General features: G+C 55.0%; 25 non-coding genes across 25 annotated transcripts; all 25 read left to right on the top strand.

Annotated features, from left to right (window-relative positions):
• The first annotated feature begins 807 nt into the window (after nt 1-807).
• Nucleotides 808-926, top strand: LOC126185653 (5S ribosomal RNA). The gene has a single exon (XR_007537205.1). It is a non-coding gene; the product is annotated as a 5S ribosomal RNA (ribosomal RNA).
• An 837-nt stretch (nt 927-1,763) lies between these two features.
• On the top strand, nt 1,764-1,882 carry LOC126185400 (5S ribosomal RNA). The gene has a single exon (XR_007537156.1). It is a non-coding gene; the product is annotated as a 5S ribosomal RNA (ribosomal RNA).
• Nucleotides 1,883-2,714: 832 nt separating this feature from the next.
• Nucleotides 2,715-2,833, top strand: LOC126186403 (5S ribosomal RNA). Its single transcript, XR_007537497.1, has one exon. It is a non-coding gene; the product is annotated as a 5S ribosomal RNA (ribosomal RNA).
• Nucleotides 2,834-3,665: 832 nt separating this feature from the next.
• LOC126186411 (5S ribosomal RNA) lies at nt 3,666-3,784 on the top strand. Its single transcript, XR_007537505.1, has one exon. It is a non-coding gene; the product is annotated as a 5S ribosomal RNA (ribosomal RNA).
• An 827-nt stretch (nt 3,785-4,611) lies between these two features.
• On the top strand, nt 4,612-4,730 carry LOC126185642 (5S ribosomal RNA). Its single transcript, XR_007537204.1, has one exon. It is a non-coding gene; the product is annotated as a 5S ribosomal RNA (ribosomal RNA).
• Nucleotides 4,731-5,557: 827 nt separating this feature from the next.
• On the top strand, nt 5,558-5,676 carry LOC126186410 (5S ribosomal RNA). The gene has a single exon (XR_007537504.1). It is a non-coding gene; the product is annotated as a 5S ribosomal RNA (ribosomal RNA).
• Nucleotides 5,677-6,508: 832 nt separating this feature from the next.
• Nucleotides 6,509-6,627, top strand: LOC126186474 (5S ribosomal RNA). Its single transcript, XR_007537566.1, has one exon. It is a non-coding gene; the product is annotated as a 5S ribosomal RNA (ribosomal RNA).
• An 832-nt stretch (nt 6,628-7,459) lies between these two features.
• LOC126186473 (5S ribosomal RNA) lies at nt 7,460-7,578 on the top strand. The gene has a single exon (XR_007537565.1). It is a non-coding gene; the product is annotated as a 5S ribosomal RNA (ribosomal RNA).
• An 817-nt stretch (nt 7,579-8,395) lies between these two features.
• Nucleotides 8,396-8,514, top strand: LOC126185232 (5S ribosomal RNA). Its single transcript, XR_007536994.1, has one exon. It is a non-coding gene; the product is annotated as a 5S ribosomal RNA (ribosomal RNA).
• An 833-nt stretch (nt 8,515-9,347) lies between these two features.
• Nucleotides 9,348-9,466, top strand: LOC126185263 (5S ribosomal RNA). The gene has a single exon (XR_007537025.1). It is a non-coding gene; the product is annotated as a 5S ribosomal RNA (ribosomal RNA).
• An 827-nt stretch (nt 9,467-10,293) lies between these two features.
• LOC126186283 (5S ribosomal RNA) lies at nt 10,294-10,412 on the top strand. The gene has a single exon (XR_007537383.1). It is a non-coding gene; the product is annotated as a 5S ribosomal RNA (ribosomal RNA).
• A 1,719-nt stretch (nt 10,413-12,131) lies between these two features.
• Nucleotides 12,132-12,250, top strand: LOC126186613 (5S ribosomal RNA). The gene has a single exon (XR_007537677.1). It is a non-coding gene; the product is annotated as a 5S ribosomal RNA (ribosomal RNA).
• An 832-nt stretch (nt 12,251-13,082) lies between these two features.
• Nucleotides 13,083-13,201, top strand: LOC126186612 (5S ribosomal RNA). Its single transcript, XR_007537676.1, has one exon. It is a non-coding gene; the product is annotated as a 5S ribosomal RNA (ribosomal RNA).
• An 817-nt stretch (nt 13,202-14,018) lies between these two features.
• Nucleotides 14,019-14,137, top strand: LOC126185379 (5S ribosomal RNA). Its single transcript, XR_007537136.1, has one exon. It is a non-coding gene; the product is annotated as a 5S ribosomal RNA (ribosomal RNA).
• An 827-nt stretch (nt 14,138-14,964) lies between these two features.
• On the top strand, nt 14,965-15,083 carry LOC126186609 (5S ribosomal RNA). The gene has a single exon (XR_007537674.1). It is a non-coding gene; the product is annotated as a 5S ribosomal RNA (ribosomal RNA).
• An 817-nt stretch (nt 15,084-15,900) lies between these two features.
• On the top strand, nt 15,901-16,019 carry LOC126186352 (5S ribosomal RNA). The gene has a single exon (XR_007537449.1). It is a non-coding gene; the product is annotated as a 5S ribosomal RNA (ribosomal RNA).
• A 1,685-nt stretch (nt 16,020-17,704) lies between these two features.
• Nucleotides 17,705-17,823, top strand: LOC126186314 (5S ribosomal RNA). The gene has a single exon (XR_007537412.1). It is a non-coding gene; the product is annotated as a 5S ribosomal RNA (ribosomal RNA).
• An 826-nt stretch (nt 17,824-18,649) lies between these two features.
• On the top strand, nt 18,650-18,768 carry LOC126185630 (5S ribosomal RNA). Its single transcript, XR_007537202.1, has one exon. It is a non-coding gene; the product is annotated as a 5S ribosomal RNA (ribosomal RNA).
• Nucleotides 18,769-19,569: 801 nt separating this feature from the next.
• On the top strand, nt 19,570-19,688 carry LOC126185617 (5S ribosomal RNA). The gene has a single exon (XR_007537200.1). It is a non-coding gene; the product is annotated as a 5S ribosomal RNA (ribosomal RNA).
• An 832-nt stretch (nt 19,689-20,520) lies between these two features.
• LOC126185606 (5S ribosomal RNA) lies at nt 20,521-20,639 on the top strand. Its single transcript, XR_007537199.1, has one exon. It is a non-coding gene; the product is annotated as a 5S ribosomal RNA (ribosomal RNA).
• An 817-nt stretch (nt 20,640-21,456) lies between these two features.
• Nucleotides 21,457-21,575, top strand: LOC126185594 (5S ribosomal RNA). The gene has a single exon (XR_007537198.1). It is a non-coding gene; the product is annotated as a 5S ribosomal RNA (ribosomal RNA).
• Nucleotides 21,576-22,352: 777 nt separating this feature from the next.
• On the top strand, nt 22,353-22,471 carry LOC126185582 (5S ribosomal RNA). The gene has a single exon (XR_007537197.1). It is a non-coding gene; the product is annotated as a 5S ribosomal RNA (ribosomal RNA).
• An 831-nt stretch (nt 22,472-23,302) lies between these two features.
• LOC126185571 (5S ribosomal RNA) lies at nt 23,303-23,421 on the top strand. Its single transcript, XR_007537196.1, has one exon. It is a non-coding gene; the product is annotated as a 5S ribosomal RNA (ribosomal RNA).
• An 831-nt stretch (nt 23,422-24,252) lies between these two features.
• LOC126186409 (5S ribosomal RNA) lies at nt 24,253-24,371 on the top strand. The gene has a single exon (XR_007537503.1). It is a non-coding gene; the product is annotated as a 5S ribosomal RNA (ribosomal RNA).
• An 826-nt stretch (nt 24,372-25,197) lies between these two features.
• LOC126185559 (5S ribosomal RNA) lies at nt 25,198-25,316 on the top strand. Its single transcript, XR_007537195.1, has one exon. It is a non-coding gene; the product is annotated as a 5S ribosomal RNA (ribosomal RNA).
• Nucleotides 25,317-26,005: the final 689 nt, after the last annotated feature.

Raw genomic sequence — 26,005 nt, 5'->3', positions numbered from 1 at the left:
TTATGTCGCCAGCCCAATTTTCAAACTACCTTTCTGTTGTGACAAAGATGCTTCCTTAAGCCTTTTAAACTACTGTAATGGTACGAAAATGCAGTAATTAACTCAGTTTGAGGGAGAATGTGCTAACCAAGTTTGCCAAGAAGACTTTGAAAACGACAAAACAGTACGAATCGGCAGGTGATTTCTGAAATACGTCACCGCCTATTGTTGTGTAGGAGTGTAGAGTTCCAAATTTGATTTGTAACCACGAATGTATTCCTTAGTCGTCTCGTCTCGTCCCGCAGACGTTTGTCGTGCTTGCGCTGTCATATGGACCACGACCCGAGCGGCAGCGAGCGGCAGTCGAGCAAAGTCGGGACAAGTCGGGACGGGGACAGGGACAGGGATAGGAATGGTGCGAATGCACTGCAAACTACGCAGACACGTGGTGTGAGGCGAGGCGAGGCGAGGCGAGGAAGCCCACATCGCTACCAGTGGCGCCCTCCAGCATGACACTGCCACACCCCGCACAGGCCCTCCGCTGAACACCAGGGACAAGATGCGTCCTCCGCTAGTGTCGAAGGCTGCACGCGCCCAGCGAATGACAGGGGGTGCAACGGGCAGCAGTGCGTCTCACACACGCGGCGGTGCGCCCGCCAATTCGGCCGTCGCTCTGCTGGGACGCCAGGCGCGCCTCCCTGCGCCGTCCTCGAGGAACTGGCGGTTGCGGAAGGAAGCGCTTTCGTCAAATGCGGCCGAAAACTAACATTTTGTGTGTTGGGAGAAAAGCCGAACGCGAATTCTGCCGTGCTCCTACATTAGATGAGCGCCAACGGCCATACCATGATGAATACACCGGTTCTCGTCCGATCACCGAAGTTAAGCATCATCGGGCCCGGCTAGTACTTGGATGGGTGACCGCCTGGGAAACCCGGGTGCTGTTGGCTCCCTTCCTTTTGTTTTTTTGTTATGTCGCCAGCCCAATTTTCAAACTACCTTTCTGTTGTGACAAAGATGCTTCCTTAAGCCTTTTAAACTACTGTAATGGTACGAAAATGCAGTAATTAACTCAGTTTGAGGGAGAATGTGCTAACCAAGTTTGCCAAGAAGACTTTGAAAACGACAAAACAGTACGAATCGGCAGGTGTTTTCTGAAATACGTCACCGCCTATTGTTGTGTAGGAGTGTAGAGTTCCAAATTTGATTTGTAACCACGAATGTATTCCTTAGTCGTCTCGTCTCGTCCCGCAGACGTTTGTCGTGCTTGCGCTGTCATATGGACCACGACCCGAGCGGCAGCGAGCGGCAGTCGAGCAAAGTCGGGACAAGTCGGGACGGGGACAGGGACAGGGATAGGAATGGTGCGAATGCACTGCAAACTACGCAGACACCTGGTGTGATGCGAGGCGAGGCGAGGCGAGGCGAGGCGAGGAAGCCCACATCGCTACCAGTGGCGCCCTCCAGCACGACACTGCCACACCCCGCACAGGCCCTCCGCTGAACACCAGGGACAAGATGCGTCCTCCGCTAGTGTCGAAGGCTGCACGCGCCCAGCGAATGACAGGGGGTGCAACGAGCAGCAGTGCGTCTCACACACGCGGCGGTGCGCCCGCCAATTCGGCCGTCGCTCTGCTGGGATGCCGGCCGCGCCTCCCCGCGCCGTCCTCGAGGAACTGGCGGTTGCGGAAGGAAGCGCTTTCGTCAAATGCGGCCGAAAACTAACATTTTGTGTGTTGGGAGAAAAGCCGAACGCGAATTCTGCCGTGCTCCTACATTAGATGAGCGCCAACGGCCATACCATGATTAATACACCGGTTCTCGTCCGATCACCGAAGTTAAGCATCATCGGGCCCGGCTAGTACTTGGATGGGTGACAGCCTTGGAAACCCGGGAGCTGTTGGCTCCCTTCCTTTTGTTTTTTTGTTATGTCGCCAGCCCAATTTTCAAACTACCTATCTGTTGTGACAAAGATGCTTCCTTAAGCCTTTTAAACTACTGTAATGGTACGAAAATGCAGTAATTAACTCAGTTTGAGGGAGAATGTGCTAACCAAGTTTGCCAAGAAGACTTTAAAAACGACAAAACAGTACGAATCGCAGGTGTTTTCTGAAATACGTCACCGCCTATTGTTGTGTAGGAGTGTAGAGTTCCAAATTTGATTTGTAACCACGAATGTATTCCTTAGTCGTCTCGTCTCGTCCCGCAGACGTTTTGTCGTGCTTGCGCTGTCATATGGACCACGACCCGAGCGGCAGCGAGCGGCAGTCGAGCAAAGTCGGGACAAGCCGGGACGGGGACAGGGACAGGGATAGGAATGGTGCGAATGCACTGCAAACTACGCAGACACCTGGTGTGAGGCGAGGCGAGGCGAGGCGAGGCGAGGAAGCCCACATCGCTACCAGTGGCGCCCTCCAGCACGACACTGCCACACCCCGCACAGGCCCTCCGCTGAACACCAGGGACAAGATGCGTCCTCCGCTAGTGTCGAAGGCTGCACGCGCCCAGCGAATGACAGGGGGTGCAACGAGCAGCAGTGCGTCTCACACACGCGGCGGTGCGCCCGCCAATTCGGCCGTCGCTCTGCTGGGACGCCGGGCGCGCCTCCCCGCGCCGTCCTCGAGGAACTGGCGGTTGCGGAAGGAAGCGCTTTCGTCAAATGTGGCCGAAAACTAACATTTTGTGTGTTGGGAGAAAAGCCGAACGCGAATTCTGCCGTGCTCCTACATTAGATGAGCGCAAACGGCCATACCATGATGAATACACCGGTTCTCGTCCGATCACCGAAGTTAAGCATCATCGGGCCCGGCTAGTACTTGGATGGGTGACCGCCTGGGAAACCCGGGTGCTGTTGGCTCCCTTCCTTTTGTTTTTTTGTTATGTCGCCAGCCCAATTTTCAAACTACCTTTCTGTTGTGACAAAGAAGCTTCCTTAAGCCTTTTAAACTACTGTAATGGTACGAAAATGCAGTAATTAACTCAGTTTGAGGGAGAATGTGCTAACCAAGTTTGCCAAGAAGACTTTGAAAACGACAAAACAGTACGAATCGGCAGGTGATTTCTGAAATACGTCACCGCCTATTGTTGTGTAGGAGTGTAGAGTTCCAAATTTGATTTGTAACCACGAATGTATTCCTTAGTCGTCTCGTCTCGTCCCGCAGACGTTTGTCGTGCTTGCGCTGTCATATGGACCACGACCCGAGCGGCAGCGAGCGGCAGTCGAGCAAAGTCGGGACAAGTCGGGACGGGGACAGGGACAGGGATAGGAATGGTGCGAATGCACTGCAAACTACGCAGACACCTGGTGTGAGGCGAGGCGAGGCGAGGCGAGGCGAGGAAGCCCACATCGCTACCAGTGGCGCCCTCCAGCACGACACTGCCACACCCCGCACAGGCCCTCCGCTGAACACCAGGGACAAGATGCGTCCTCCGCTAGTGTCGAAGGCTGCACGCGCCCAGCGAATGACAGGGGGTGCAACGAGCAGCAGTGCGTCTCACACACGCGGCGGTGCGCCCGCCAATTCGGCCGTCGCTCTGCTGGGACGCCGGGCGCGCCTCCCCGCGCCGTCCTCGAGGAACTGGCGGTTGCGGAAGGAAGCGCTTTCGTCAAATGCGGCCGAAAACTAACATTTTGTGTGTTGGGAGAAAAGCCGAACGCGAATTCTGCCGTGCTCCTACATTAGATGAGCGCCAACGGCCATACCATGATGAATACACCGGTTCTCGTCCGATTACCGAAGTTAAGCATCATCGGGCCCGGCTAGTACTTGGATGGGTGACCGCCTGGGAAACCCGGGTGCTGTTGGCTCCCTTCCTTTTGTTTTTTTGTTATGTCGCCAGCCCAATTTTCAAACTACCTTTCTGTTGTGACAAAGATGCTTCCTTAAGCCTTTTAAACTACTGTAATGGTACGAAAATGCAGTAATTAACTCAGTTTGTGGGAGAATGTGCTAACCAAGTTTGCCAAGAAGACTTTGAAAACGACAAAACAGTACGAATCGGCAGGTGATTTCTGAAATACGTCACCGCCTATTGTTGTGTAGGAGTGTAGAGTTCCAAATTTGATTTGTAACCACGAATGTATTCCTTAGTCGTCTCGTCTCGTCCCGCAGACGTTTGTCGTGCTTGCGCTGTCATATGGACCACGACCCGAGCGGCAGCGAGCGGCAGTCGAGCAAAGTCGGGACAAGTCGGGACGGGGACAGGGACAGGGATAGGAATGGTGCGAATGCACTGCAAACTACGCAGACACCTGGTGTGAGGCGAGGCGAGGCGAGGCGAGGAAGCCCACATCGCTACCAGTGGCGCCCTCCAGCACGACACTGCCACACCCCGCACAGGCCCTCCGCTGAACACCAGGGACAAGATGCGTCCTCCGCTAGTGTCGAAGGCTGCAAGCGCCCAGCGAATGACAGGGGGTGCAACGAGCAGCAGTGCGTCTCACACACGCGGCGGTGCGCCCGCCAATTCGGCCGTCGCTCTGCTGGGACGCCGGGCGCGCCTCCCCGCGCCGTCCTCGAGGAACTGGCGGTTGCGGAAGGAAGCGCTTTCGTCAAATGCGGCCGAAAACTAACATTTTGTGTGTTGGGAGAAAAGCCGAACGCGAATTCTGCCGTGCTCTTACATTAGATGAGCGCCAACGGCCATACCATGATGAATACACCGGTTCTCGTCCGATCACCGAAGTTAAGCATCATCGGGCCCGGCTAGTACTTGGATGGGTGACCGCCTGGGAAACCCGGGTGCTGTTGGCTCCCTTCCTTTTGTTTTTTTGCTATGTCGCCAGCCCAATTTTCAAACTACCTTTCTGTTGTGACAAAGAAGCTTCCTTAAGCCTTTTAAACTATTGTAATGGTACGAAAATGCAGTAATTAACTCAGTTTGAGGGAGAATGTGCTAACCAAGTTTGCCAAGAAGACTTTGAAAACGACAAAACAGTACGAATCGGCAGGTGATTTCTGAAATACGTCACCGCCTATTGTTGTGTAGGAGTGTAGAGTTCCAAATTTGATTTGTAACCACGAATGTATTCCTTAGTCGTCTCGTCTCGTCCCGCAGACGTTTGTCGTGCTTGCGCTGTCATATGGACCACGACCCGAGCGGCAGCGAGCGGCAGTCGAGCAAAGTCGGGACAAGTCGGGACGGGGACAGGGACAGGGATAGGAATGGTGCGAATGCACTGCAAACTACGCAGACACCTGGTGTGAGGCGAGGCGAGGCGAGGCGAGGAAGCCCACATCGCTACCAGTGGCGCCCTCCAGCACGACACTGCCACACCCCGCACAGGCCCTCCGCTGAACACCAGGGACAAGATGCGTCCTCCGCTAGTGTCGAAGGCTGCAAGCGCCCAGCGAATGACAGGGGGTGCAACGAGCAGCAGTGCGTCTCACACACGCGGCGGTGCGCCCGCCAATTCGGCCGTCGCTCTGCTGGGACGCCGGCCGCGCCTCCCCGCGCCGTCCTCGAGGAACTGGCGGTTGCGGAAGGAAGCGCTTTAGTCAAATGCGGCCGAAAACTAACATTTTTTGTGTTGGGAGAAAAGCCGAACGCGAATTCTGCCGTGCTCCTACATTAGATGAGCGCCAACGGCCATACCATGATGAATACACCGGTTCTCGTCCGATTACCGAAGTTAAGCATCATCGGGCCCGGCTAGTACTTGGATGGGTGACCGCCTGGGAAACCCGGGTGCTGTTGGCTCCCTTCCTTTTGTTTTTTTGTTATGTCGCCAGCCCAATTTTCAAACTACCTTTCTGTTGTGACAAAGATGCTTCCTTAAGCCTTTTAAACTACTGTAATGGTACGAAAATGCAGTAATTAACTCAGTTTGAGGGAGAATGTGCTAACCAAGTTTTCCAAGAAGACTTTGAAAACGACAAAACAGTACGAATCGGCAGGTGATTTCTGAAATACGTCACCGCCTATTGTTGTGTAGGAGTGTAGAGTTCCAAATTTGATTTGTAACCACGAATGTATTCCTTAGTCGTCTCGTCTCGTCCCGCAGACGTTTGTCGTGCTTGCGCTGTCATATGGACCACGACCCGAGCGGCAGCGAGCGGCAGTCGAGCAAAGTCGGGACAAGTCGGGACGGGGACAGGGACAGGGATAGGAATGGTGCGAATGCACTGCAAACTACGCAGACACCTGGTGTGAGGCGAGGCGAGGCGAGGCGAGGCGAGGAAGCCCACATCGCTACCAGTGGCGCCCTCCAGCACGACACTGCCACACCCCGCACAGGCCCTCCGCTGAACACCAGGGACAAGATGCGTCCTCCGCTAGTGTCGAAGGCTGCACGCGCCCAGCGAATGACAGGGGGTGCAACGAGCAGCAGTGCGTCTCACACACGCGGCGGTGCGCCCGCCAATTCGGCCGTCGCTCTGCTGGGACGCCGGGCGCGCCTCCCCGCGCCGTCCTCGAGGAACTGGCGGTTGCGGAAGGAAGCGCTTTCGTCAAATGCGGCCGAAAACTAACATTTTGTGTGTTGGGAGAAAAGCCGAACGCGAATTCTGCCGTGCTCCTACATTAGATGAGCGCCAACGGCCATACCATGATGAATACACCGGTTCTCGTCCGATCACCGAAGTTAAGCATCATCGAGCCCGGCTAGTACTTGGATGGGTGACCGCCTGGGAAACCCGGGTGCTGTTGGCTCCCTTCCTTTTGTTTTTTTGTTATGTCGCCAGCCCAATTTTCAAACTACCTTTCTGTTGTGACAAAGATGCTTCCTTAAGCCTTTTAAACTACTGTAATGGTACGAAAATGCAGTAATTAACTCAGTTTGAGGGAGAATGTGCTAACCAAGTTTGCCAAGAAGACTTTGAAAACGACAAAACAGTACGAATCGGCAGGTGATTTCTGAAATACGTCACCGCCTATTGTTGTGTAGGAGTGTAGAGTTCCAAATTTGATTTGTAACCACGAATGTATTCCTTAGTCGTCTCGTCTCGTCCCGCAGACGTTTGTCGTGCTTGCGCTGTCATATGGACCACGACCCGAGCGGCAGCGAGCGGCAGTCGAGCAAAGTCGGGACAAGTCGGGAAGGGGACAGGGACAGGGATAGGAATGGTGCGAATGCACTGCAAACTACGCAGACACCTGGTGTGAGGCGAGGCGAGGCGAGGCGAGGCGAGGAAGCCCACATCGCTACCAGTGGCGCCCTCCAGCGCGACACTGCCACACCTCGCACAGGCCCTCCGCTGAACACCAGGGACAAGATGCGTCCTCCGCTAGTGTCGAAGGCTGCACGCGCCCAGCGAATGACAGGGGGTGCAACGAGCAGCAGTGCGTCTCACACACGCGGCGGTGCGCCCGCCAATTCGGCCGTCGCTCTGCTGGGACGCCGGGCGCGCCTCCCCGCGCCGTCCTCGGGGAACTGGCGGTTGCGGAAGGAAGCGCTTTCGTCAAATGCGGCCGAAAACTAACATTTTGTGTGTTGGGAGAAAAGCCGAACGCGAATTCTGCCGTGCTCCTACATTAGATGAGCGCCAACGGCCATACCATGATGAATACACCGGTTCTCGTCCGATCACCGAAGTTAAGCATCATCGAGCCCGGCTAGTACTTGGATGGGTGACCGCCTGGGAAACCCGGGTGCTGTTGGCTCCCTTCCTTTTGTTTTTTTGTTATGTCGCCAGCCCAATTTTCAAACTACCTTTCTGTTGTGACAAAGATGCTTCCTTAAGCCTTTTAAACTACTGTAATGGTACGAAAATGCAGTAATTAACTCAGTTTGAGGAAGAATGTGCTAACCAAGTTTGCCAAGAAGACTTTGAAAACGACAAAACTGTACGAATCGGCAGGTGATTTCTGAAATACGTCACCGCCTATTGTTGTGTAGGAGTGTAGAGTTCCAAATTTGATTTGTAACCACGAATGTATTCCTTAGTCGTCTCGTCTCGTCCCGCAGACGTTTGTCGTGCTTGCACTGTCATATGGACCACGACCCGAGCGGCAGCGAGCGGCAGTCGAGCAAAGTCGGGACAAGTCGGGACGGGGACAGGGACAGGGATAGGAATGGTGCGAATGCACTGCAAACTACGCAGACACCTGGTGTGAGGCGAGGCGAGGAAGCCCACATCGCTACCAGTGGCGCCCTCCAGCACGACACTGCCACACCCCGCACAGGCCCTCCGCTGAACACCAGGGACAAGATGCGTCCTCCGCTAGTGTCGAAGGCTGCACGCGCCCAGCGAATGACAGGGGGTGCAACGAGCAGCAGTGCGTCTCACACACGCGGCGGTGCGCCCGCCAATTCGGCCGTCGCTCTGCTGGGACGCCGGGCGCGCCTCCCCGCGCCGTCCTCGAGGAACTGGCGGTTGCGGAAGGAAGCGCTTTCGTCAAATGCGGCCGAAAACTAACATTTTGTGTGTTGGGAGAAAAGCCGAACGCGAATTCTGCCGTGCTCCTACATTAGATGAGCGCCAACGGCCATACCATGATGAATACACCGGTTCTCGTCCGATCACCGAAGTTAAGCACCATCGGGCCCGGCTAGTACTTGGATGGGTGACCGCCTGGGAAACCCGGGTGCTGTTAGCTCCCTTCCTTTTGTTTTTTTTATTATGTCGCCAGCCCAATTTTCAAACTACCTTTCTGTTGTGACAAAGATGCTTCCTTAAGACATTTAAACTACTGTAATGGTACGAAAATGCAGTAATTAACTCAGTTTGAGGGAGAATGTGCTAACCAAGTTTGCCAAGAAGACTTTGAAAACGACAAAACAGTACGAATCGGCAGGTGATTTCTGAAATACGTCACCGCCTATTGTTGTGTAGGAGTGTAGAGTTCCAAATTTGATTTGTAACCACGAATGTATTCCTTAGTCGTCTCGTCTCGTCCCGCAGACGTTTGTCGTGCTTGCGCTGTCATATGGACCACGACCCGAGCGGCAGCGAACGGCAGTCGAGCAAAGTCGGGACAAGTCGGGACGGGGACAGGGACAGGGATAGGAATGGTGCGAATGCACTGCAAACTACGCAGACACCTGGTGTGAGGCGAGGCGAGGCGAGGCGAGGCGAGGAAACCCACATCGCTACCAGTGGCGCCCTCCAGCACGACACTGCAACACCCCGCACAGGCCCTCCGCTGAACACCAGGGACAAGATGCGTCCTCCGCTAGTGTCGAAGGGTGCACGCGCCCAGCGAATGACAGGGGGTGCAACGAGCAGCAGTGCGGCTCACACACGCGGCGGTGCGCCCGCCAATTCGGCCGTCGCTCTGCTGGGACGCCGGGCGCGCCTCCCCGCGCCGTCCTCGAGGAACTGGCGGTTGCGGAAGGAAGCGCTTTCATCAAATGCGGCCGAAAACTAACATTTTGTGTGTTGGGAGAAAAGCCGAACGCGAATTCCGCCGTGCTCCTACATTAGATGAGCGCCAATGGCCATACCATGATGATTACACCGGTTCTCGTCCGATCACCGAAGTTAAGCATCATCGGGCCCGGCTAGTACTTGGATGGGTGACCGCCTATGAAACCCGGGTGCTGTTGGCTCCCTTCCTTTTGTTTTTTTGTTATGTCGCCAGCCCAATTTTCAAACTACCTTTCTGTTGTGACAAAGATGCTTCCTTAAGCCTTTTAAACTACTGTAATGGTACGAAAATGCAGTAATTAACTCAGTTTGAGGGAGAATGTGCTAACCAAGATTGCCAAGAAGACTTTGAAAACGACAAAACAGTACGAATCGGCAGGTGATTTCTGAAATACGTCACCGCCTATTGTTGTGTAGGAGTGTAGAGTTCCAAATTTGATTTGTAACCACGAATGTATTCCTTAGTCGTCTCGTCTCGTCCCGCAGACGTTTGTCGTGCTTGCGCTGTCATATGGACCACGACCCGAGCGGCAGCGAGCGGCAGTCGAGCAATGTCGGGACAAGTCGGGACGGGGACAGGGACAGGGATAGGAATGGTGCGAATGCACTGCAAACTACGCAGACACCTGGTGTGAGGCGAGGCGAGGCGAGGCGAGGAAGCCCACATCGCTACCAGTGGCGCCCTCCAGCACGACACTGCCACACCCCGCACAGGCCCTCCGCTGAACACCAGGGACAAGATGCGTCCTCCGCTAGTGTCGAAGGCTGCACGCGCCCAGCGAATGACAGGGGGTGCAACGAGCAGCAGTGCGTCTCACACACGCGGCGGTGCGCCCGCCAATTCGGCCGTCGCTCTGCTGGGACGCCGGCCGCGCCTCCCCGCGCCGTCCTCGAGGAACTGGCGGTTGCGGAGGGAAGCGCTTTCGTCAAATGCGGCCGAAAACTAACATTTAGTGTGTTGGGAGAAAAGCGGAACGCGAATTCTGCCGTGCTCCTACATTAGATGAGCGCCAACGGCCATACCATGATGAATACACCGGTTCTCGTCCGATCACCGAAGTTAAGCATCATCGGGCCCGGCTAGTACTTGGATGGGTAACCGCCTGGGAAACCCGGGTGCTGTTGGCTCCCTTCCTTTTGTTTTTTTTTTATTATGTCGCCAGCCCAATTTTCAAACTACCTTTCTGTTGTGACAAAGATGCTTCCTTAAGCCTTTTAAACTACTGTAATGGTACGAAAATGCAGTAATTAACTCAGTTTGAGGGAGAATGTGCTAACCAAGTTTGCCAAGAAGACTTTGAAAACGACAAAACAGTACGAATCGGCAGGTGATTTCTGAAATACGTCACCGCCTATTGTTGTGTAGGAGTGTAGAGTTCCAAATTTGATTTGTAACCACGAATGTATTCCTTAGTCGTCTCGTCTCGTCCCGCAGACGTTTGTCGTGCTTGCGCTGTCATATGGACCACGACCCGAGCGGCAGCGAGCGGCAGTCGAGCAAAGTCGGGACAAGTCGGGACGGGGACAGGGACAGGGATAGGAATGGTGCGAATGCACTGCAAACTACGCAGACACCTGGTGTGAGGCGAGGCGAGGCGAGGCGAGGAAGCCCACATCGCTACCAGTGGCGCCCTCCAGCACGACACTGCCACACCCCGCACAGGCCCTCCGCTGAACACCAGGGACAAGATGCGTCCTCCGCTAGTGTCGAAGGCTGCACGCGCCCAGCGAATGACAGGGGGTGCAACGAGCAGCAGTGCGTCTCACACACGCGGCGGTGCGCCCGCCAATTCGGCCGTCGCTCTGCTGGGACGCCGGGCGCGCCTCCCCGCGCCGTCCTCGAGGAACTGGCGGTTGCGGAAGGAAGCGCTTTCGTCAAATGCGGCCGAAAACTAACATTTTGTGTGTTGGGAGAAAAGCCGAACGCGAATTCTGCCGTGCTCCTACATTAGATGAGCGCCAACGGCCATACCATCGGGTGCTGTTGGCTCCCCTCCTTTTGTTTTTTTGTTATGTCGCCAGCCCAATTTTCAAACTACCTTCCTGTTGTGACAAAGATGCTTCCTTAAGCCTTTTAAACTACTGTAATGGTACGAAAATGCAGTAATTAACTCAGTTTGAGGGAGAATGTGCTAACCAAGTTTGCCAAGAAGACTTTGAAAACGACAAAACAGTACGAATCGGCAGGTGATTTCTGAAATACGTCACCGCCTATTGTTGTGTAGGAGTGTAGAGTTCCAAATTTGATTTGTAACCACGAATTTATTCCTTAGTCGTCTCGTCTCGTCTCGTCTCGTCTCGTCCCGCATACGTTTGTCGTGCTTGCGCTGTCATATGGACGACGACCCGAGCGGCAGCGAGCGGCAGTCGAGCAAAGTCGGGACAAGTCGGGACGGGGACAGGGACAGGGATAGGAATGGTGCGAATGCACTGCAAACTACGCAGACACCTGGTGTGAGGCGAGGCGAGGAGAGGCGTGGCGAGGCGAGGCGAGGAAGCCCACATCGCTACCAGTGGCGCCCTCCAGCACGACACTGCCACACCCCGCACAGGCCCTCCGCTGAACACCAGGGACAAGATGCGTCCTCCGCTAGTGTCGAAGGCTGCACGCGCCCAGCGAATGACAGGGGGTGCAACGAGCAGCAGTGCGTCTCACACACGCCGGGGTGCGCCCGCCAATTCGGCCGTCGCTCTGCTGGGACGCCGGGCGCGCCTCCCCGCGCCGTCCTCGAGGAACTGGCGGTTGCGGAAGGAAGCGCTTTCGTCAAATGCGGCCGAAAACTAACATTTTGTGTGTTGGGAGAAAAGCCGAACGCGAATTCCGCCGTGCTCCTGCATTAGATGAGCGCCAACGGCCATACCATGATGAATACACCGGTTCTCGTCCGATCACCGAAGTTAAGCATCATCGCGCCCGGCTAGTACTTGGATGGGTGACCGCCTGGGAAACCCGGGTGCTGTTGGCTCCCTTCCTTTTGTTTTTTTGTTATGTCGCCAGCCCAATTTTCAAACTACCTTTCTGTTGTGACAAAGAAGCTTCCTTAAGCCTTTTAAACTACTGTAATGGTACGAAAATGCAGTAATTAACTCAGTTTGAGGGAGAATGTGCTAACCAAGTTTGCCAAGAAGACTTTGAAAACGACAAAACAGTACGAATCGGCAGGTGATTTCTGAAATACGTCACCGCCTATTGTTGTGTAGGAGTGTAGAGTTCCAAATTTGATTTGTAACCACGAATGTATTCCTTAGTCGTCTCGTCTCGTCCCGCAGACGTTTGTCGTGCTTGCGCTGTCATATGGACCACGACCCGAGCGGCAGCGAGCGGCAGTCGAGCAAAGTCGGGACAAGTCGGGACGGGGACAGGGACAGGGATAGGAATGGTGCGAATGCACTGCAAACTACGCGGACACCTGGTGTGAGGCGAGGCGAGGCGAGGCGAGGCGAGGAAGCCCACATCGCTACCAGTGGCGCCCTCCAGCACGACACTGCCACACCCCGCACAGGCCCTCCGCTGAACACCAGGGACAAGATGCGTCCTCCGCTAGTGTCGAAGGCTGCACGCGCCCAGCGAATGACAGGGGGTGCAACGAGCAGCAGTGCGTCTCACACACGCGGCGGTGCGCCCGCCAATTCGGCCGTCGCTCTGCTGGGACGCCGGGCGCGCCTCCCCGCGCCGTCCTCGAGGAACTGGCGGTTGCGGAAGGAAGCGCTTTCGTCAAATGCGGCCGAAAACTAACATTTTGTGTGTTGGGAGAAAAGCCGAACGCGAATTCTGCCGTGCTCCTACATTAGATGAGCGCCAACGGCCATACCATGATGAATACACCGGTTCTCGTCCGATCACCGAAGTTAAGCATCATCGCGCCCGGCTAGTACTTGGATGGGTGACCGCCTGGGAAACCCGGGTGCTGTTGGCTCCCTTCCTTTTGTTTTTTTGTTATGTCGCCAGCCCAATTTTCAAACTACCTTTCTGTTGTGACAAAGAAGCATCCTTACGCCTTTTAAACTACTGTAATGGTACGAAAATGCAGTAATTAACTCAGTTTGAGGGAGAATGTGCTAACCAAGTTTGCCAAGAAGACTTTGAAAACGACAAAACAGTACGAATCGGCAGGTGATTTCTGAAATACGTCACCGCCTATTGTTGTGTAGGAGTGTAGAGTTCCAAATTTGATTTGTAACCACGAATGTATTCCTTAGTCGTCTCGTCTCGTCCCGCAGACGTTTGTCGTGCTTGCGCTGTCATATGGACCACGACCCGAGCGGCAGCGAGCGGCAGTCGAGCAAAGTCGGGACAAGTCGGGACGGGGACAGGGACAGGGATAGGAATGGTGCGAATGCACTGCAAACTACGCAGACACCAGGTGTGAGGCGAGGCGAGGAAGCCCACATCGCTACCAGTGGCGCCCTCCAGCACGACACTGCCACACCCCGCACAGGCCCTCCGCTGAACACCAGGGACAAGATGCGTCCTCCGCTAGTGTCGAAGGCTGCACGCGCCCAGCGAATGACAGGGGGTGCAACGAGCAGCAGTGCGTCTCACACACGCGGCGGTGCGCCCGCCAATTCGGCCGTCGCTCTGCTGGGACGCCGAGCGCGCCTCCCTGCGCCGTCCACGAGGAACTGGCGGTTGCGGAAGGAAGCGCTTTCGTCAAATGCGGCCGAAAACTAACATTTTGTGTGTTGGGAGAAAAGCCGAACGCGAATTCTGCCGTGCTCCTACATTAGATGAGCGCCAACGGCCATACCATGATAAATACACCGGTTCTCGTCCGATCACCGAAGTTAAGCATCATCGCGCCCGGCTAGTACTTGGATGGGTGACCGCCTTGGAAACCCGGGTGCTGTTGGCTCCCTTCCCTTTGTTTTTTTGTTATGTCGCCAGCCCAATTTTCAAACTACCTTTCTGTTGTGACAAAGAAGCTTCCTTAAGCCTTTTAAACTACTGTAATGGTACGAAAATGCAGTAATTAACTCAGTTTGAGGGAGAATGTGCTAACCAAGTTTGCCAAGAAGACTTTGAAAACGACAAAACAGTACGAATCGGCAGGTGATTTCTGAAATACGTCACCGCCTATTGTTGTGTAGGAGTGTAGAGTTCCAAATTTGATTTGTAACCACGAATGTATTCCTTAGTCGTCTCGTCTCGTCCCGCAGACGTTTGTCGTGCTTGCGCTGTCATATGGACCACGACCCGAGCGGCAGCGAGCGGCAGTCGAGCAAAGTCGGGACAAGTCGGGACGGGGACAGGGACAGGGATAGGAATGGTGCGAATGCACTGCAAACTACGCAGACACCTGGTGTGATTCGAGGCGAGGCGAGGCGAGGAAGCCCACATCGCTACCAGTGGCGCCCTCCAGCACGACACTGCCACACCCCGCACTGGCCCTCCGCTGAACACCAGGAACAAGATGCGTCCTCCGCTAGTGTCGAAGGCTGCACGCGCCCAGCGAATGACAGAGGGTGCAACGAGCAGCAGTGCGTCTCACACACGCGGCGGTGCGCCCGCCAATTCGGCCGTCGCTCTGCTGGGACGCCGGGCGCGCCTCCCCGCGCCGTCCTCGAGGAACTGGCGGTTGCGGAAGGAAGCGCTTTCGTCAAATGCGGCCGAAAACTAACATTTTGTGTGTTGGGAGAAAAGGCGAACGCGAATTCCGCCGTGCTCCTACATTAGATGAGCGCCAACGGCCATACCATGATGAATACACCGGTTCTCGTCCGATCACCGAAGTTAAGCATCATCGCGCCCGGCTAGTACTTGGATGGGTGACCGCCTGGGAAACCCGGGTGCTGTTGGCTCCCTTCCTTTTGTTTTTTTGTTATGTCGCCAGCCCAATTTTCAAACTACCTTTCTGTTGTGACAAAGAAGCTTCCTTAAGCCTTTTAAACTACTGTAATGGTACGAAAATGCAGTAATTAACTCAGTTTGAGGGAGAATGTGCTAACCAAGTTTGCCAAGAAGACTTTGAAAACGACAAAACAGTACGAATCGGCAGGTGATTTCTGAAATACGTCACCGCCTATTGTTGTGTAGGAGTGTAGAGTTCCAAATTTGATTTGTAACCACGAATGTATTCCTTAGTCGTCTCGTCTCGTCCCGCAGACGTTTGTCGTGCTTGCGCTGTCATATGGACCACGACCCGAGCGGCAGCGAGCGGCAGTCGAGCAAAGTCGGGACAAGTCGGGACGGGGACAGGGACAGGGATAGGAATGGTGCGAATGCACTGCAAACTACGCAGACACCAGGTGTGAGGCGAGGCGAGGAAGCCCACATCGCTACCAGTGGCGCCCTCCAGCACGACACTGCCACACCCCGCACAGGCCCTCCGCTGAACACCAGGGACAAGATGCGTCCTCCGCTAGTGTCGAAGGCTGCACGCGCCCAGCGAATGACAGGGGGTGCAACGAGCAGCAGTGCGTCTCACACACGCGGCGGTGCGCCCGCCAATTCGGCCGTCGCTCTGCTGGGACGCCGAGCGCGCCTCCCCGCGCCGTCCACGAGGAACTGGCGGTTGCGGAAGGAAGCGCTTTCGTCAAATGCGGCCGAAAACTAACATTTTGTGTGTTGGGAGAAAAGCCGAACGCGAATTCTGCCGTGCTCCTACATTAGATGAGCGCCAACGGCCATACCATGATGAATACACCGGTTCTCGTCAGATCACCGAAGTTAAGCATCATCGGACCCGGCTAGTACTTGGATGGGTGACCGCCTGGGAAACCCGGGTGCTGTTGGCTCCCTTCCTTTTGTTTTTTTGTTATGTCGCCAGCCCAATTTTCAAACTACCTTTCTGTTGTGACAAAGATGCTTCCTTAAGCCTTTTAAACTACTGTAATGGTACGAAAATGCAGTAATTAACTCAGTTTGAGGGAGAATGTGCTAACCAAGTTTGCCAAGAAGACTTTGAAAACGACAAAACAGTACGAATCGGCAGGTGATTTCTGAAATACGTCACCGCCTATTGTTGTGTAGGAGTGTAGAGTTCCAAATTTGATTTGTAACCACGAATGTATTCCTTAGTCGTCTCGTCTCGTCCCGCAGACGTTTGTCGTGCTTGCGCTGTCATATGGACCACGACCCGAGCTGCAGCGAGCGGCAGTCGAGCAAAGTCGGGACAAGTCGGGACGGGGACAGGGACAGGGATAGGAATGGTGCGAATGCACTGCAAACTACGCAGACACCTGGTGTGAGCGAGGCGAGGCGAGGCGAGGAAGCCCACATCGCTACCAGTGGCGCCCTCCAGCATGACACTACCACACCCCGCACAGGCCCTCCGCTGAACACCAGGGACAAGATGCGTCCTCCGCTAGTGTCGAAGGCTGCACGCGCCCAGCGAATGATTGGGGATGCAACGAGCAGCAGTGCGTCTCACACACGCGGCGGTGCGCCCGCCAATTCGGCCGTCGCTCTGCTGGGACGCCGGGCGCGCCTCCCCGCGCCGTCCTCGAGGAACTGGCGGTTGCGGAAGGAAGCGCTTTCGTCAAATGCGGCCAAAAACTAACATTTTGTGTGTTGGGAGAAAAGCCGAACGCGAATTCTGCCGTGCTCCTACATTAGATGAGCGCCAACGGCCATACCATCGGGTGCTGTTGGCTCCCTTCCTTTTGTTTTTTTGTTATGTCGCCAGCCCAATTTTCAAACTACCTTTCTGTTGTGACAAAGGTGCTTCCTTAAGCCTTTTCAACTACTCTAATGGTACGAAAATGCAGTAATTAACTCAGTTTGAGGGAGAATGTGCTAACCAAGTTTGCCAAGAAGACTTTGAAAACGACAAAACAGTACGAATCGGCAGGTGATTTCTGAAATACGTCACCGCCTATTGTTGTGTAGGAGTGTAGAGTTCCAAATTTGATTTGTAACCACGAATGTATTCCTTAGTCGTCTCGTCTCGTCCCGCAGACGTTTGTCGTGCTTGCGCTGTCATATGGACCACGACCTGAGCGGCAGCGAGCGGCAGTCGAGCAAAGTCGGGACAAGTCGGGACGGGGACAGGGACAGGGATAGGAATGGTGCGAATGCACTGCAAACTACGCAGACACCTGGTGTGATGCGAGGCGAGGCGAGGCGAGGAAGCCCACATCGCTACCAGTGGCGCCCTCCAGCACGACACTGCCACACCCCGCACAGGCCCTCCGCTGAACACCAGGGACAAGATGCGTCCTCCGCTAGTGTCGAAGGCTGCACGCGCCCAGCGAATGACAGGGGGTGCAACGAGCAGCAGTGCGTCTCACACACGCGGCGGTGCGCCCGCCAATTCGGCCGTCGCTCTGCTGGGACGCCGAGCGCGCCTCCCCGCGCCGTCCACGAGGAACTGGCGGTTGCGGAAGGAAGCGCTTTCGTCAAATGCGGCCGAAAACTAACATTTTGTGTGTTGGGAGAAAAGCCGAACGCGAATTCTGCCGTGCTCCTACATTAGATGAGCGCCAACGGCCATACCATGATGAATACACCGGTTCTCGTCCGATCACCGAAGTTAAGCATCATCGGACCCGGCTAGTACTTGGATGGGTGACCGCCTGGGAAACCCGGGTGCTGTTGGCTCCCTTCCTTTTGTTTTTTTGTTATGTCGCCAGCCCAATTTTCAAACTACCTTTCTGTTGTGACAAAGAAGCTTCCTTAAGCCTTTTAAACTACTGTAATGGTACGAAAATGCAGTAATTAACTCAGTTTGAGGGAGAATGTGCTAACCAAGTTTGCCAAGAAGACTTTGAAAACGACAAAACAGTACGAATCGGCAGGTGATTTCTGAAATACGTCACCGCCTATTGTTGTGTAGGAGTGTAGAGTTCCAAATTTGATTTGTAACCACGAATGTATTCCTTAGTCGTCTCGTCTCGTCCCGCAGACGTTTGTCGTGCTTGCGCTGTCATATGGACCACGACCCGAGCGGCAGCGAGCGGCAGTCGAGCAAAGTCGGGACAAGTCGGGACGGGGACAGGGACAGGGATAGGAATGGTGCGAATGCACTGCAAACTACGCAGACACCTGGTGTGAGCGAGGCGAGGCGAGGCGAGGAAGCCCACATCGCTACCTGTGGCGCCCTTTAGCATGACACTACCACACCCCGCACAGGCCCTCCGCTGAACACCAGGGACAAGATGCGTCCTCCGCTAGTGTCGAAGGCTGCACGCGCCCAGCGAATGACAGGGGGTGCAACGAGCAGCAGTGCGTCTCACACACGCGGCGGTGCGCCCGCCAATTCGGCCGTCGCTCTGCTGGGACGCCGGGCGCGCCTCCCCGCGCCGTCCTCGAGGAACTGGCGGTTGCGGAAGGAAGCGCTTTCGTCAAATGCGGCCGAAAACTAACATTTTGTGTGTTGGGAGAAAAGCCGAACGCGTATTCTGCCGTGCTCCTACATTAGATGAGCGCCAACGGCCATACCATGATGAATACACCGGTTCTCGTCCGATCACCGAAGTTAAGCATCATCGGGCCCGGCTAGTACTTGGATGGGTGACCGCCTGGGAAACCCGGGTGCTGTTGGCTCCCTTCCTTTTGTTTTTTTTTTTATTATGTCGCCAGCCCAATTTTCAAACTACCTTTCTGTTGTGACAGAGATGCTTCCTAAAGCCTTTTAAACTACTGTAATGGTACGAAAATGCAGTAATTAACTCAGTTTGAGGGAGAATGTGCTAACCAAGTTTGCCAAGAAGACTTTGAAAACGACAAAACAGTACGAATCGGCAGGTGATTTCTGAAATACGTCACCGCCTATTGTTGTGTAGGAGTGTAGAGTTCCAAATTTGATTTGTAACCACGAATGTATTCCTTAGTCGCCTCGTCTCGTCCCGCAGACATTTGTCATGCTTGCGTCGAGCAAAGTCGGGACAAGTCGGGACAAGTCGGGACGGGGACAGGGACAGGGATAGGAATGGTGCGAATGCACTGCAAACTACGCAGACACCTGGTGTGAGGCGAGGCGAGGCGAGGCGAGGAAGCCCACATCGCTACCAGTGGCGCCCTCCAGCACGACACTGCCACACCCCGCACAGGCCCTCCGCTGAACACCAGGGACAAGATGCGTCCTCCGCTAGAGTCGAAGGCTGCACGCGCCCAGCGAATGACAGGGGGTGCAACGAGCAGCAGTGCGTCTCACACACGCGGCGGTGCGCCCGCCAATTCGGCCGTCGCTCTGCTGGGACGCCGGGCGCGCCTCCCCGCGCCGTCCTCGAGGAACTGGCGGTTGCGGAAGGAAGCGCTTTCGTCAAATGCGGCCGAAAACTAACATTTTGTGTGTTGGGAGAAAAGCCGAACGCGAATTCTGCCGTGCTCCTACATTAGATGAGCGCCAACGGCCATACCATGATGAATACACCGGTTCTCGTCCGATCACCGAAGTTAAGCATCATCGGGCCCGGCTAGTACTTGGATGGGTGACCGCCTGGGAAACCCGGGTGCTGTTGGCTCCCTTCCTTTTGTTTTTTTGTTATGTCGCCAGCCCAATTTTCAAACTACCTTTCTGTTGTGACAAAGATGCTTCCTTAAGCCTTTTAAACTACTGTAATGGTACGAAAATGCAGTAATTAACTCAGTTTGAGGGAGAATGTGCTAACCAAGTTTGCCAAGAAGACTTTGAAAACGACAAAACAGTACGAATCGGCAGGTGATTTCTGAAATACGTCACCGCCTATTGTTGTGTAGGAGTGTAGAGTTCCAAATTTGATTTGTAACCACGAATGTATTCCTTAGTCGTCTCGTCTCGTCCCGCAGACGTTTGTCGTGCTTGCGCTGTCATATGGACCACGACCCGAGCGGCAGCGAGCGGCAGTCGAGCAAAGTCGGGACAAGTCGGGACGGGGACAGGAACAGGGATAGGAATGGTGCGAATGCACTGCAAACTACGCAGACACCTGGTGTGAGGCGAGGCGAGGCGAGGCGAGGCGAGGAAGCCCACATCGCTACCAGTGGCGCCCTCCAGCACGACACTGCCACACCCCGCACAGGCCCTCCGCTGAACACCAGGGACAAGATGCGTCCTCCGCTAGTGTCGAAGGCTGCACGCGCCCAGCGAATGACAGGGGGTGCAACGAGCAGCAGTGCGTCTCACACACGCGGCGGTGCGCCCGCCAATTCGGCCGTCGCTCTGCTGGGACGCCGGGCGCGCCTCCCCGCGCCGTCCTCGAGGAACTGGCGGTTGCGGAAGGAAGCGCTTTCGTCAAATGCGGCCGAAAACTAACATTTTGTGTGTTGGGAGAAAAGCCGAACGCGAATTCTGCCGTGCTCCTACATTAGATGAGCGCCAACGGCCATACCATGATGAATACACCGGTTCTCGTCCGATCACCGAAGTTAAGCATCATCGGGCCCGGCTAGTACTTGGATGGGTGACCGCCTGGGAAACCCGGGTGCTGTTGGCTCCCTTCCTTTTGTTTTTTTGTTATGTCGCCAGCCCAATTTTCAAACTACCTTTCTGTTGTGACAAAGATGCTTCCTTAAGCCTTTTAAACTACTGTAATGGTACGAAAATGCAGTAATTAACTCAGTTTGAGGGAGAATGTGCTAACCAAGTTTGCCAAGAAGACTTTGAAAACGACAAAACAGTACGAATCGGCAGGTGATTTCTGAAATACGTCACCGCCTATTGTTGTGTAGGAGTGTAGAGTTCCAAATTTGATTTGTAACCACGAATGTATTCCTTAGTCGTCTCGTCTCGTCCCGCAGACGTTTGTCGTGCTTGCGCTGTCATATGGACCACGACCCGAGCGGCAGCGAGCGGCAGTCGAGCAAAGTCGGGACAAGTCGGGACGGGGACAGGGACAGGGATAGGAATGGTGCGAATGCACTGCAAACTACGCAGACACCTGGTGTGAGGCGAGGCGTGGAAGCCCACATCGCTACCAGTGGCGCCCTCCAGCACGACACTGCCACACCCCGCACAGGCCCTTCGCTGAACACCAGGGACAAGATGCGTCCTCCGCTAGTGTCGAAGGCTGCAGGCGCCCAGCGAATGACAGGGGGTGCAACGAGCAGCAAAGCGTCTCACACACGCGGCGGTGCGCCCGCCAATTCGGCCGTCGCTCTGCTGGGACGCCGGGCGCGCCTCCCCGCGCCGTCCTCGAGGAACTGGCGGTTGCGGAAGGAAGCGCTTTCGTCAAATGCGGCCGAAAACTAACATTTTGTGTGTTGGGAGAAAAGCCGAACGCGAATTCTGCCGTGCTCCTACATTAGATGAGCGCCAACGGCCATACCATGATGAATACACCGGTTCTCGTCCGATCACCGAAGTTAAGCATCATCGGGCCCGGCTAGTACTTGGATGGGTGACCGCCTGGGAAACCCGGGTGCTGTTGGCTCCCTTCCTTTTGTTTTTTTGTTATGTCGCCAGCCCAATTTTCAAACTACCTTTCTGTTGTGACAAAGATGCTTCCTTAAGCCTTTTAAACTACTGTAATGGTACGAAAATGCAGTAATTAACTCAGTTTGAGGGAGAATGTGCTAACCAAGTTTGCCAAGAAGACTTTGAAAACGACAAAACAGTACGAATCGGCAGGTGATTTCTGAAATACGTCACCGCCTATTGTTGTGTAGGAGTGTAGAGTTCCAAATTTGATTTGTAACCACGAATGTTTTCCTTAGTCGTCTCGTCTCGTCCCGCAGACATTTGTCATGCTTGCGTCGAGCAAAGGCGGGACAAGTCGGGACGGGGACAGGGACAGGGATAGGAATGGTGCGAATGCACTGCAAACTACGCAGACACCTGGTGTGAGGCGAGGCGAGGAAGCCCACATCGCTACCAGTGGCGCCCTCCAGCACGACACTGCCACACCCCGCACAGGCCCTCCGCTGAACACCAGGGACAAGATGCGTCCTCCGCTAGTGTCGAAGGCTGCACGCGCCCAGCGAATGACAGGGGGTGCAACGAGCAGCAGTGCGTCTCACACACGCGGCGGTGCGCCCGCCAATTCGGCCGTCGCTCTGCTGGGACGCCGGGCGCGCCTCCCCGCGCCGTCCTCGAGGAACTGGCGGTTGCGGAAGGAAGCGCTTTCGTCAAATGCGGCCGAAAACTAACATTTTGTGTGTTGGGAGAAAAGCCGAACGCGAATTCTGCCGTGCTCCTACATTAGATGAGCGCCAACGGCCATACCATGATGAATACACCGGTTCTCGTCCGATCACCGAAGTTAAGCATCATCGGGCCCGGCTAGTACTTGGATGGGTGACCGCCTGGGAAACCCGGGTGCTGTTGGCTCCCTTCCTTTTGTTTTTTTGTTATGTCGCAGCCCAATTTTCAAACTACCTTTCTGTTGTGACAAAGAAGCTTCCTTAAGCCTTTTAAACTACTGTAATGGTACGAAAATGCAGTAATTAACTCAGTTTGAGGGAGAATGTGCTAACCAAGTTTGCCAAGAAGACTTTGAAAACGACAAAACAGTACGAATCGGCAGGTGATTTCTGAAATACGTCACCGCCTATTGTTGTGTAGGAGTGTAGAGTTCCAAATTTGATTTGTAACCACGAATGTATTCCTTAGTCGTCTCGTCTCGTCCCGCAGACGTTTGTCGTGCTTGCGCTGTCATATGGACCACGACCCGAGCGGCAGCGAGCGGCAGTCGAGCAAAGTCGGGACAAGTCGGGACGGGGACAGGGACAGGGATAGGAATGGTGCGAATGCACTGCAAACTACGCAGACACCTGGTGTGAGGCGAGGCGAGGCGAGGCGAGGCGAGGAAGCCCACATCGCTACCAGTGGCGCCCTCCAGCACGACACTGCCACACCCCGCACAGGCCCTCCGCTGAACACCAGGGACAAGATGCGTCCTCCGCTAGTGTCGAAGGCTGCACGCGCCCAGCGAATGACAGGGGGTGCAACGAGCAGCAGTGCGTCTCACACACGCGGCGGTGCGCCCGCCAATTCGGCCGTCGCTCTGCTGGGACGCCGGGCGCGCCTCCCCGCGCCGTCCTCGAGGAACTGGCGGTTGCGGAAGGAAGCGCTTTCGTCAAATGCGGCCGAAAACTAACATTTTGTGTGTTGGGAGAAAAGCCGAACGCGAATTCTGCCGTGCTCCTACATTAGATGAGCGCCAACGGCCATACCATGATGAATACACCGGTTCTCGTCCGATCACCGAAGTTAAGCATCATCGGGCCCGGCTAGTACTTGGATGGGTGACCGCCTGGGAAACCCGGGTGCTGTTGGCTCCCTTCCTTTTGTTTTTTTGTTATGTCGCAGCCCAATTTTCAAACTACCTTTCTGTTGTGACAAAGAAGCTTCCTTAAGCCTTTTAAACTACTGTAATGGTACGAAAATGCAGTAATTAACTCAGTTTGAGGGAGAATGTGCTAACCAAGTTTGCCAAGAAGACTTTGAAAACGACAAAACAGTACGAATCGGCAGGTGATTTCTGAAATACGACACCGCCTATTGTTGTGTAGGAGTGTAGAGTTCCAAATTTGATTTGTAACCACGAATGTATTCCTTAGTCGTCTCGTCTCGTCCCGCAGACGTTTGTCGTGCTTGCGCTGTCATATGGACCACGACCCGAGCGGCAGCGAGCGGCAGTCGAGCAAAGTCGGGACAAGTCGGGACGGGGACAGGGACAGGGATAGGAATGGTGCGAATGCACTGCAAACTACGCAGACACCTGGTGTGAGGCGAGGCGAGGCGAGGCGAGGCGAGGAAGCCCACATCGCTACCAGTGGCGCCCTCCAGCACGACACTGCCACACCCCACACAGGCCCTCCGCTGAACACCAGGGACAAGATGCGTCCTCCGCTAGTGTCGAAGGCTGCACGCGCCCAGCGAATGACAGGGGGTGCAACGAGCAGCAGTGCGTCTCACACACGCGGCGGTGCGCCCGCCAATTCGGCCGTCGCTCTGCTGGGACGCCGGGCGCGCCTCCCCGCGCCGTCCTCGAGGAACTGGCGGTTGCGGAAGGTAGCGCTTTCGTCAAATGCGGCCGAAAACTAACAATTTGTGTGTTGGGAGAAAAGCCGAACGCGAATTCTGCCGTGCTCCTACGTTAGATGAGCGCCAACGGCCATACCATGATGAATACACCGGTTCTCGTCCGATTACCGAAGTTAAGCATCATCGGGCCCGGCTAGTACTTGGATGGGTGACCGCCTGGGAAACCCGGGTGCTGTTGGCTCCTTCCTTTTGTTTTTTTGTTATGTCGCCAGCCCAATTTTCAAACTACCTTTCTGTTGTGACAAAGATGCTTCCTTAAGCCTTTTAAACTACTGTAATGGTACGAAAATGCAGTAATTAACTCAGTTTGAGGGAGAATGTGCTAACCAAGTTTGCCAAGAAGACTTTGAAAACGACAAAACAGTACGAATCGGCAGGTGATTTCTGAAATACGTCACCGCCTATTGTTGTGTAGGAGTGTAGAGTTCCAAATTTGATTTGTAACCACGAATGTATTCCTTAGTCGTCTCGTCTCGTCCCGCAGACGTTTGTCGTGCTTGCGCTGTCATATGGACCACGACCCGAGCGGCAGCGAGCGGCAGTCGAGCAAAGTCGGGACAAGTCGGGACGGGGACAGGGACAGGGATAGGAATGGTGCGAATGCACTGCAAACTACGCAGACACCTGGTGTGAGGCGAGGCGAGGCGAGGCGAGGAAGCCCACATCGCTACCAGTGGCGCCCTCCAGCATGACACTGCCACACCCCGCACAGGCCCTCCGCTGAACACCAGGGACAAGATGCGTCCTCCGCTAGTGTCGAAGGCTGCACGCGCCCAGCGAATGACAGGGGGTGCAACGAGCAGCAGTGCGTCTCACACACGCGGCGGTGCGCCCGCCAATTCGGCCGTCGCTCTGCTGGGACGCCAGGCGCGCCTCCCTGCGCCGTCCTCGAGGAACTGGCGGTTGCGGAAGGAAGCGCTTTCGTCAAATGCGGCCGAAAACTAACATTTTGTGTGTTGGGAGAAAAGCCGAACGCGAATTCTGCCGTGCTCCTACATTAGATGAGCGCCAACGGCCATACCATGATGAATACACCGGTTCTCGTCCGATCACCGAAGTTAAGCATCATCGGGCCCGGCTAGTACTTGGATGGGTGACCGCCTGGGAAACCCGGGTGCTGTTGGCTCCCTTCCTTTTGTTTTTTTGTTATGTCGCCAGCCCAATTTTCAAACTACCTTTCTGTTGTGACAAAGATGCTTCCTTAAGCCTTTTAAACTACTGTAATGGTACGAAAATGCAGTAATTAACTCAGTTTGAGGGAGAATGTGCTAACCAAGTTTGCCAAGAAGACTTTGAAAACGACAAAACAGTACGAATCGGCAGGTGTTTTCTGAAATACGTCACCGCCTATTGTTGTGTAGGAGTGTAGAGTTCCAAATTTGATTTGTAACCACGAATGTATTCCTTAGTCGTCTCGTCTCGTCCCGCAGACGTTTGTCGTGCTTGCGCTGTCATATGGACCACGACCCGAGCGGCAGCGAGCGGCAGTCGAGCAAAGTCGGGACAAGTCGGGACGGGGACAGGGACAGGGATAGGAATGGTGCGAATGCACTGCAAACTACGCAGACACCTGGTGTGAGGCGAGGCGAGGCGAGGCGAGGCGAGGCGAGGAAGCCCACATCGCTACCAGTGGCGCCCTCCAGCACGACACTGCCACACCCCGCACAGGCCCTCCGCTGAACACCAGGGACAAGATGCGTCCTCCGCTAGTGTCGAAGGCTGCACGCGCCCAGCGAATGACAGGGGGTGCAACGAGCAGCAGTGCGTCTCACACACGCGGCGGTGCGCCCGCCAATTCGGCCGTCGCTCTGCTGG

The sequence above is a fragment of the Schistocerca cancellata genome, chromosome 4, assembly GCF_023864275.1.
Source record: "Schistocerca cancellata isolate TAMUIC-IGC-003103 chromosome 4, iqSchCanc2.1, whole genome shotgun sequence".
Classification (NCBI taxonomy): domain Eukaryota; kingdom Metazoa; phylum Arthropoda; class Insecta; order Orthoptera; family Acrididae; genus Schistocerca; species Schistocerca cancellata.
This window is presented reverse-complemented; position numbering and strand designations above follow the sequence as displayed.